This window comes from Rhinopithecus bieti, unplaced genomic scaffold, assembly GCF_001698545.2.
Source record: "Rhinopithecus bieti isolate Rb0 unplaced genomic scaffold, ASM169854v2 scaffold_21649, whole genome shotgun sequence".
Taxonomy (NCBI): Eukaryota; Metazoa; Chordata; class Mammalia; order Primates; family Cercopithecidae; genus Rhinopithecus; species Rhinopithecus bieti.
Window position 1 is genome coordinate 2793996 of NW_016811584.1, and position 7034 is coordinate 2801029.

The 7034-nt window shown below is 36.8% G+C and overlaps 1 protein-coding gene across 1 annotated transcript in view; it reads left to right on the top strand.

Annotated features, from left to right (window-relative positions):
- Nucleotides 1-574: 574 nt before the first annotated feature.
- The window catches only part of SLMAP (sarcolemma associated protein), a 109658-nt gene continuing 103198 nt past the window's right edge, over nt 575-7034 (top strand). The window contains 1 exon segment of the mRNA XM_017894173.1: nt 575-716. The gene's annotated coding sequence lies outside the window, so the exon portion shown is untranslated.

The following is a 7034-nucleotide window of genomic DNA, read 5'->3' on the forward strand; positions in this document are numbered from 1 at the left end:
TTGAATCATTATAATACATCAGTCTTTTGTGACTGACTTCTTTTACTTCACGTAATGTTTTAAATGTTCATTCATGTTGTAGCATGTTATCAATACTTCACCCCTTTATTGCCAAATAATATTTAGTTATATGAATGTCTACCACATTTGTTGATTCATTTATCAGTTGATGGATAGTTGGATTATTTTCCCTTTTTGGCTATTATGAATAATGCCAACATTTGTGTAGAAGTTTTATGAGAACATGTTTTAGTTCTCTTGGATATATACCTAGGAGTGGAATTGCTGGGTTGTATACTAACTTTATGTTTAACATTTTGAGGACCTGACAAACTCTTCCAAAGAGGTTGTACCATTTTGTGTAGCTGAATTCTAAATCACCTAGTTTTCAGATTCTAATTTCATATATGTTAAAGGAGAACCTTAGCTGAAATGAGTGGTTTGAATTAATAGGGGAAAATTCACCTGCAATAGTTGGCAAAGCTGGAAGCACTTTTTTAAAAGTACATTTGGAATTATTACTATTAATATGTGACTTTTTTTTTTCTTTTTTTTTTTTTTTTTGCAGTTTTTTTTTCAAAACACTAAAAGTAGTAATGGTACTTTTATAAATAGCCAGAGATTGAGTCGAGGCTCTGAAGAAAGTCCACCATGTGAAATTCTTTCCGGTGACATTATCCAGTTTGGGGTAGACGTGACAGAGAATACACGGAAAGGTACGGGTATGGATCACTTTTTTTATTACTTGTCTTTTAAGGGTTAATTTTTCATTCTCTTACTTGACATTACAAAACATTACATGCTTGTGAAAGTGATTTAAATACAGCATTATATGTAGTGAAAAGTTAAAAGTCTCATACTTTCCCTATTGCTCTTCTAAAATTTTAATTCTAAAGTGTTAATTAGTAATTTATGTTCTTCATCACAGTTAGGAACCAATTGGCTGCAATGACAGCATACCCAAGACAAGCTTAAACCACAGGATATTTATTGTTGATAACGAGACTTAATGAGAGATCTGGAGGCAGATATGTTCATTTGTTCAGTTGACTCAGTGATATCATCAGGGATCCAGGGTCTTACTGTCTTCCTGTTCTACTGTCTTAAACATTTTAGTTTCTCATGCTTTTGGTTGTTGCTTCATGGTAATAAGATGATGGCTGCAAGCTCCAGGCATCATTTTCCTCACACCAGTATCCTAGGCAAAAAGGATGAGATGGGGATAAAATGCCTTCTTGTGTGGCTCTCTTTTTATGTTGAAAGAACAATCTTTTGCAGAATCCTCCCAGCAGATTTCTCCTTAGGTTTCACTGGCCACATGGGTAGATCACATACATAGTTACCTATAGCTACAAAGAAGTCTGGTGAAGTTACTTAATCTCATGAAGGGGAGCAAGAAGATCTATGATTGACATAGATAAATTTTGATTTATTCCTTCAGGTTGTGTGTGCATTGTTACCCCAAACAAAATTAGAGTTCTCTTAGCAAGAAAGAAGATGGAAAGGTAGTAGAGGTAGGCAGCTAATAGTAGCTATCACAAGTATAAAATAAAATTTAACGTCTTACAATTTTTGAAACTGAAAGTTCTTTAGCTAAATAAATGTAGATTGATCTTTGTTTTTACAATTCAGAAGCTTCCTGCCTCTACCTAGTTCACTGTCTACTTTATGACCACGAAATTATATAGCTAAATCATAAAACTAAATGGATAAAAACCATAAGTGTTTAGTTCCACTTTATTAGTTTAATATGGATAGTGCAACCATTTGGCAAGTTTCTCCCTTCATTTGTCTGAACATACTCTGATCTGGTGATACTGGTCAGAGTCATCAGGCTCTGACATTTTGCATAGTAGAGATGGTTATGATGCTGATAATGATAATGCTGATGATGCTGGTGTGTGTGTGTTCATGTGCATATTTATGCATATACTTTCACTGGTATTGCAACAGCAGTATTACTTTTAATGGGTTTTTTTGGCCTCCTCAGAAAGTTGGGTTTTGATATTTGAATTTGGGTAGGGCCAACATCTTAGGAATTTCCATTTACAATTGTAAACCAAAAAAGAAAGGTTTGTATTTTGGTGCAAAATATTGACACTCCTTACTAAGAGAATTCAACTTATATATGACCATACTGGGAATAGCTGCATTAGACACTCCTATATCTGCTGTTGCCATATCACACCTCCAAGTCATTCAGCAAACAGTAAACCGAGCTCATTAAATGGAACCCCGGCTGTGAGTAACCCATAGAGAAGAAGATAATTTGATTACATTGTCTTTTTCTCCAAGGAACGTCTGTCTGTTTGGCTTGCATTTCCTAAAGAGAATTATTAGGTGTTGATTGATAAAAAGGATGAGGTAATGAAATACATTTAGAGAATACTTAGTTAAGATAAGTGGGACTTCTTGGAGTTTTTAATATGCTAACATATATGCAGATTACCAAGGAGGTGGCCGTTATAGAATGCAACTCTTTCCAACCTCCTTTCCACTGTTTTTTTCCCATCTATCTGTGAGGGATACTCTTTAGAAAATGCTATAGAAAGCTAAGAAGATGACCCTGAGATTCAAAGTTCCTCTTAGTATAATCTTATTTTAGTAACATTAGATTTTTTTTTTTTTTTGAGATGGAGTCTCGCTTTGTTGCCCAGGCTGGAGTGCAGTGGCACGATTTCAGCTCACTGTAAGCTCTGTCTCCTGGGTTCATGCCATTCTCCTGCCTCAGCCTCCCGAGTAGCTGGGACTACAGGCACGCACCACCACACCCAGCTAATTGTTGTATTTCTAGTAGAGACGGGGTTTCACCGTGTTGGCCAGGATGGTCTCGATCTCTTGACCTCATGATCTGCCCGCCTCGGCCTCCCAAAGTGCTGGGATTACAGGCGTGAGCCATCATGCCTGGTCAGTAACATTAGATTTTAACAGTCTTCTGTGAAATTTTACCTATCTTTTATGCTGACTTTAAGGAGATTAGTTTAAAAAAAACTTGCATCATTTAAAATGTTGTTTCTTTTGGTACTTACTGACTTCAGAAAGTTGACTTATGTTAAGCACGGGCTCTTGGGATACAGCTGTGTCACCAGTTGAGTACTACCTGTTTAAGAGTATACCAGAAAAAAAGTACTGATTTTTGTCCTTTGCTAAACAGTGGTTTGATAATCTTTTGTAATCACTTGGAGAATTCTCCTGAAATTATGCAACACTACTAGATAACCCCTGGATCAAAGAAGAAATCAAAAGGGAAAATTCACACTATATTGTAAAGAGAGGAGACTTTTATGCCAAAATACAGTAAGTCTTTTAGTCAGATAATATTAATAATCTTAAATTCCTTTCATGTTAAAGAAGAAAGACAATTAAGAAATCTGATACTAATCAGAAAAAAATCAGAAAATGAGTAAGTAAAAGAAGTTGAAAAAGAGAAATAAAAGCAGAAATTAATGAAACAGTGACAAAAAATTCTGCAAGGGATAAACAAACCCAAATGCTGGTTCTTTTATTAATAAAAGGAAAACAGTGAACAAGGTAATTAATAAACCATAATGCATTAAGTTAAAATACTAGCAAAATATACAAGATGAGAAATGAGAAAGGAGAAATAAAACACAAATACAGGATATACTACAAGAATAATAAGAGAATCTTGTATAGCTACCTATGGCAAGAGAAAAGAAAAAATTAGAGTAAATTGATGTTTTCCTAGCATAATTATCTCAAGAAGTGGAAAATTTGAATAACTGATTGTTTTGAAAGAGACTAAAAGTTATTAAAGATTCACCATTGAAAAGATACCAGAAACAGAGGGATTTACAGCTGAATTTGATCTTATTTTAAAAAGCAGATAAACCCTGTGTTATTTAAGTAATTCCAAACATTAAGATGGAAAGCTTTCAGAATCCTTTAAAGAACCTAGCATGTCATTAATGTGAAAATCTGATAAAGATATAGATACAAAAAAGAAAACTATAATTAATTTTATTTATAACAATAGATGAAAAATTTCAATTAAGATACTAGGCCAGGGCTTGGCATAGTGGCTCATGCCTGTAATCCTAGCACTTTGGGAGTTTGAGGCAGGTGGATTGCTTGAGCCAAGTAGGTTGATACCAGCTTGGGCAACATGGTGAAACCCCGTCTCTACCAAAAAGCAAAGAATTAAATGGAACCCCGGCTGTGAGTAACCCATAGAGAAGAAGAGAATTTGACTACATTGTCTTTCTCTCCAAGGAATGTCTGTCTTCTTGGCTTGCATTTCCTAAAGAGAATTAAGTATTGATTGATAAAAAGGATGAGGTAATGCAAAGAGTCAGCTGGGCATGAATCAGCTGAGCATGGTGGCGCACGCCTGTAGTCCCAGCTACTCAGGAGACTGAAGTGGGAGGATGGCTTGAGCCTGGGAGGCAGAGGTTGCAGTGAGCCATGACCGCACCACCGCACTCCAGCCTGAGCAACAGAGCCAGACCCTGTCTAAAAAAAAAAAAAAAAAAAAAGTGCTGAAATGCTGTTAGGCCAGACACAGTGCCTCCCACCTGTAATCCCAGCACTTTGGGAGGCTGAGGTAGGAGGAGTCCTTGAGCCCAGGAGTTCAAACCAGCCTGGGCAATAGAGGGAGACACTGTTTCTACCCGCTTCCCTGCCCCCAAATTTTTTTAATTAGCTGTAGGCATGGTAGCATGCACTTGTCTCAGCTACTCCAGAGGCTGAGGTGGGAGGATCGCTTCACTTGAGCCCAGGAAGTTGAGGCTGCAGTGAGCCCTGATCATGCCATTGCACTCCAGCCTTATCTCTAAAAACAAACAAAAGATATTAGTAAATTAAATCCAGAAATAAAGCTAGGATAAACAACAAAGTAGGGTTTATTCCAGAAATGCCAAGATGAGTCAGTATCAGGCAATCTATCAACATAATCCACAAACTAAAGTAGAAAGACCATGTAACTGTATAACCAGTAGTTGTGTCACTGAATAGCCAGAGATATTGAAAAGGCATTTGATCAAATTTAGGAGTTACCCCTAATAAAAACTCTAAATAAATAGGATGAAAAGAAAACTAAGTAAAATAAAAATATTAAGTAAAATAGAATAAAAAATAGCAAAATACTATACAGCTGTGAAAATGTATGGACTAAATTTGCATATATAAACAAAGATAAATCTCAAACGTTATCTCAAGCAAACTGTTGAAAGATTTGTATAGTGTAACCATTTACAGAAAGCATGAATGCCTGCAAAACAATACTATATAGTGCTTTTGAATACACTTATAATAAAGTACATTTATATACATGTGAATGATGGTTTGTTAGGACTTAGGAAAGGATGTTTTGGCATCAGTGAGTATCATACTAAAAACAATGGAAGCATGATTTTAAACCTCCCCATTGTACAGGTATTAAAAATAATGAATTAAAATTATGTGAATTGCAGGGATTTCTATAAGTATAATGTTGAGTAAAGAAAGAATCAATTGTTTTTATAATTTCATTATTTAAAATAGTCTCACCAATCCCTATAAATACATATATGTTAGACATATATATCTCTAGATCTTTAATGTGAGTCATCCAGGAGTGTGGGTGGGAGGGAGGAAGGAATAGAGGAGAAGAAGGAGCCAAATTAAAAGGGAGAAGTTACTAGAACTACAATTAAAAAATCACCCAGTATGTAGGACATTTATGTATTTATATAAACTAATTTGTACGTATGTTAAAAATTTTCAGAAAGACGGCCGGGCGCGGTGGCTCAAGCCTGTAATCCCAGCACTTTGGGAGGCCGAGACGGGCAGATCACGAGGTCAGGAGATGGAGACCATCCTGGCTAACACGGTGAAACCGTCTCTACTAAAATACAAAAAACTAGCCGGGCGAGATGGCGGGCGCCTGTAGTCCCAGCTACTCGGGAGGCTGAGGCAGGAGAATGGCGTGAACCCGGGAGGCGGAGCTTGCAGTGAGCTGAGATCCAGCCACTGCACTCCAGCCTGGGCGACAGAGCGAGACTCCGTCTCAAAAAAAAAAAAAAAAAAAAATTCAGAAAGACTATATATAATATGTAAGATTGTGTGTGTGTATCAGGATTTTGTTAAAAAGGTAACATGAACCTAATGCCGCTGAACATATCAGTTCATATTAGTGTCACTTCTATTCTTAGCAATCCAAAACAATCTTTTTTAAATTTTTTTAATTTATAGAGGGGGGCCTTACTGTGTTACCCAGGCTGGCCTTGAACTCCTGGCTTCAAGTGATCCTCCTGCCTTAATTTCCCAAAGTGGTGGGATTAAAGGCTTGAGCCACTGGACCCCACCAACAATCTGATTTTGATGTTTGCCATTCCTTGTGTATGGCTTCAAGGAGAAAACTCAGTGGTCAGGCATGTACACATAAGCTGCTCTATATTGATAAAATATTATTATAAACAAAGAGCTGACATTCTAATAGATTTTTTAAAAGAAAGGAAGAAAGTGAGAAAGCCGAGGTTTAGCAACCTAACCACTTGCCACTCCTCTTTTCCTAGACCCACAAACTGCTCAAAGAATGAGTCTTCTGGGTCACACATTATTACAGTAACCCTCTGTTGCAAAGCTTGGGACCATTTAGTTCTATGAACACATGTAACTTCAGTCAGCTTATTACTTCAGGTCTTCATCACCAATATCTTTTTCTTAGTTAAGCCCCTGCGAACAAAGGGCCTATTAAGAGCAAAGTCAATGGTGTATCTTCCTTTGGCATTGTGCTTTGAATTACTTTTACTCCCCCTAATAGACCTGGCCTTCAAGCCCATGCACATGCTTTTTCCTATGCCTAGAAACCTTTCTTGATCCTCAGGGCTGGACAAGGTGCCCACTCCATGCCCCTGTACTCATCCCTTTTATATGTTTACCACCCTCACTAAATAGTAAGCTGTGCAAGAGTAGGAAGTGTGTTTGTCTTCATTGTAGAATCTCCACACACAACCTGGAACATATCGGTTGAATAAATTTTAAAATGTCCCGTGAATCTTCATCCATCTTTTTTTTTTTTTTTTTTTTTTTTT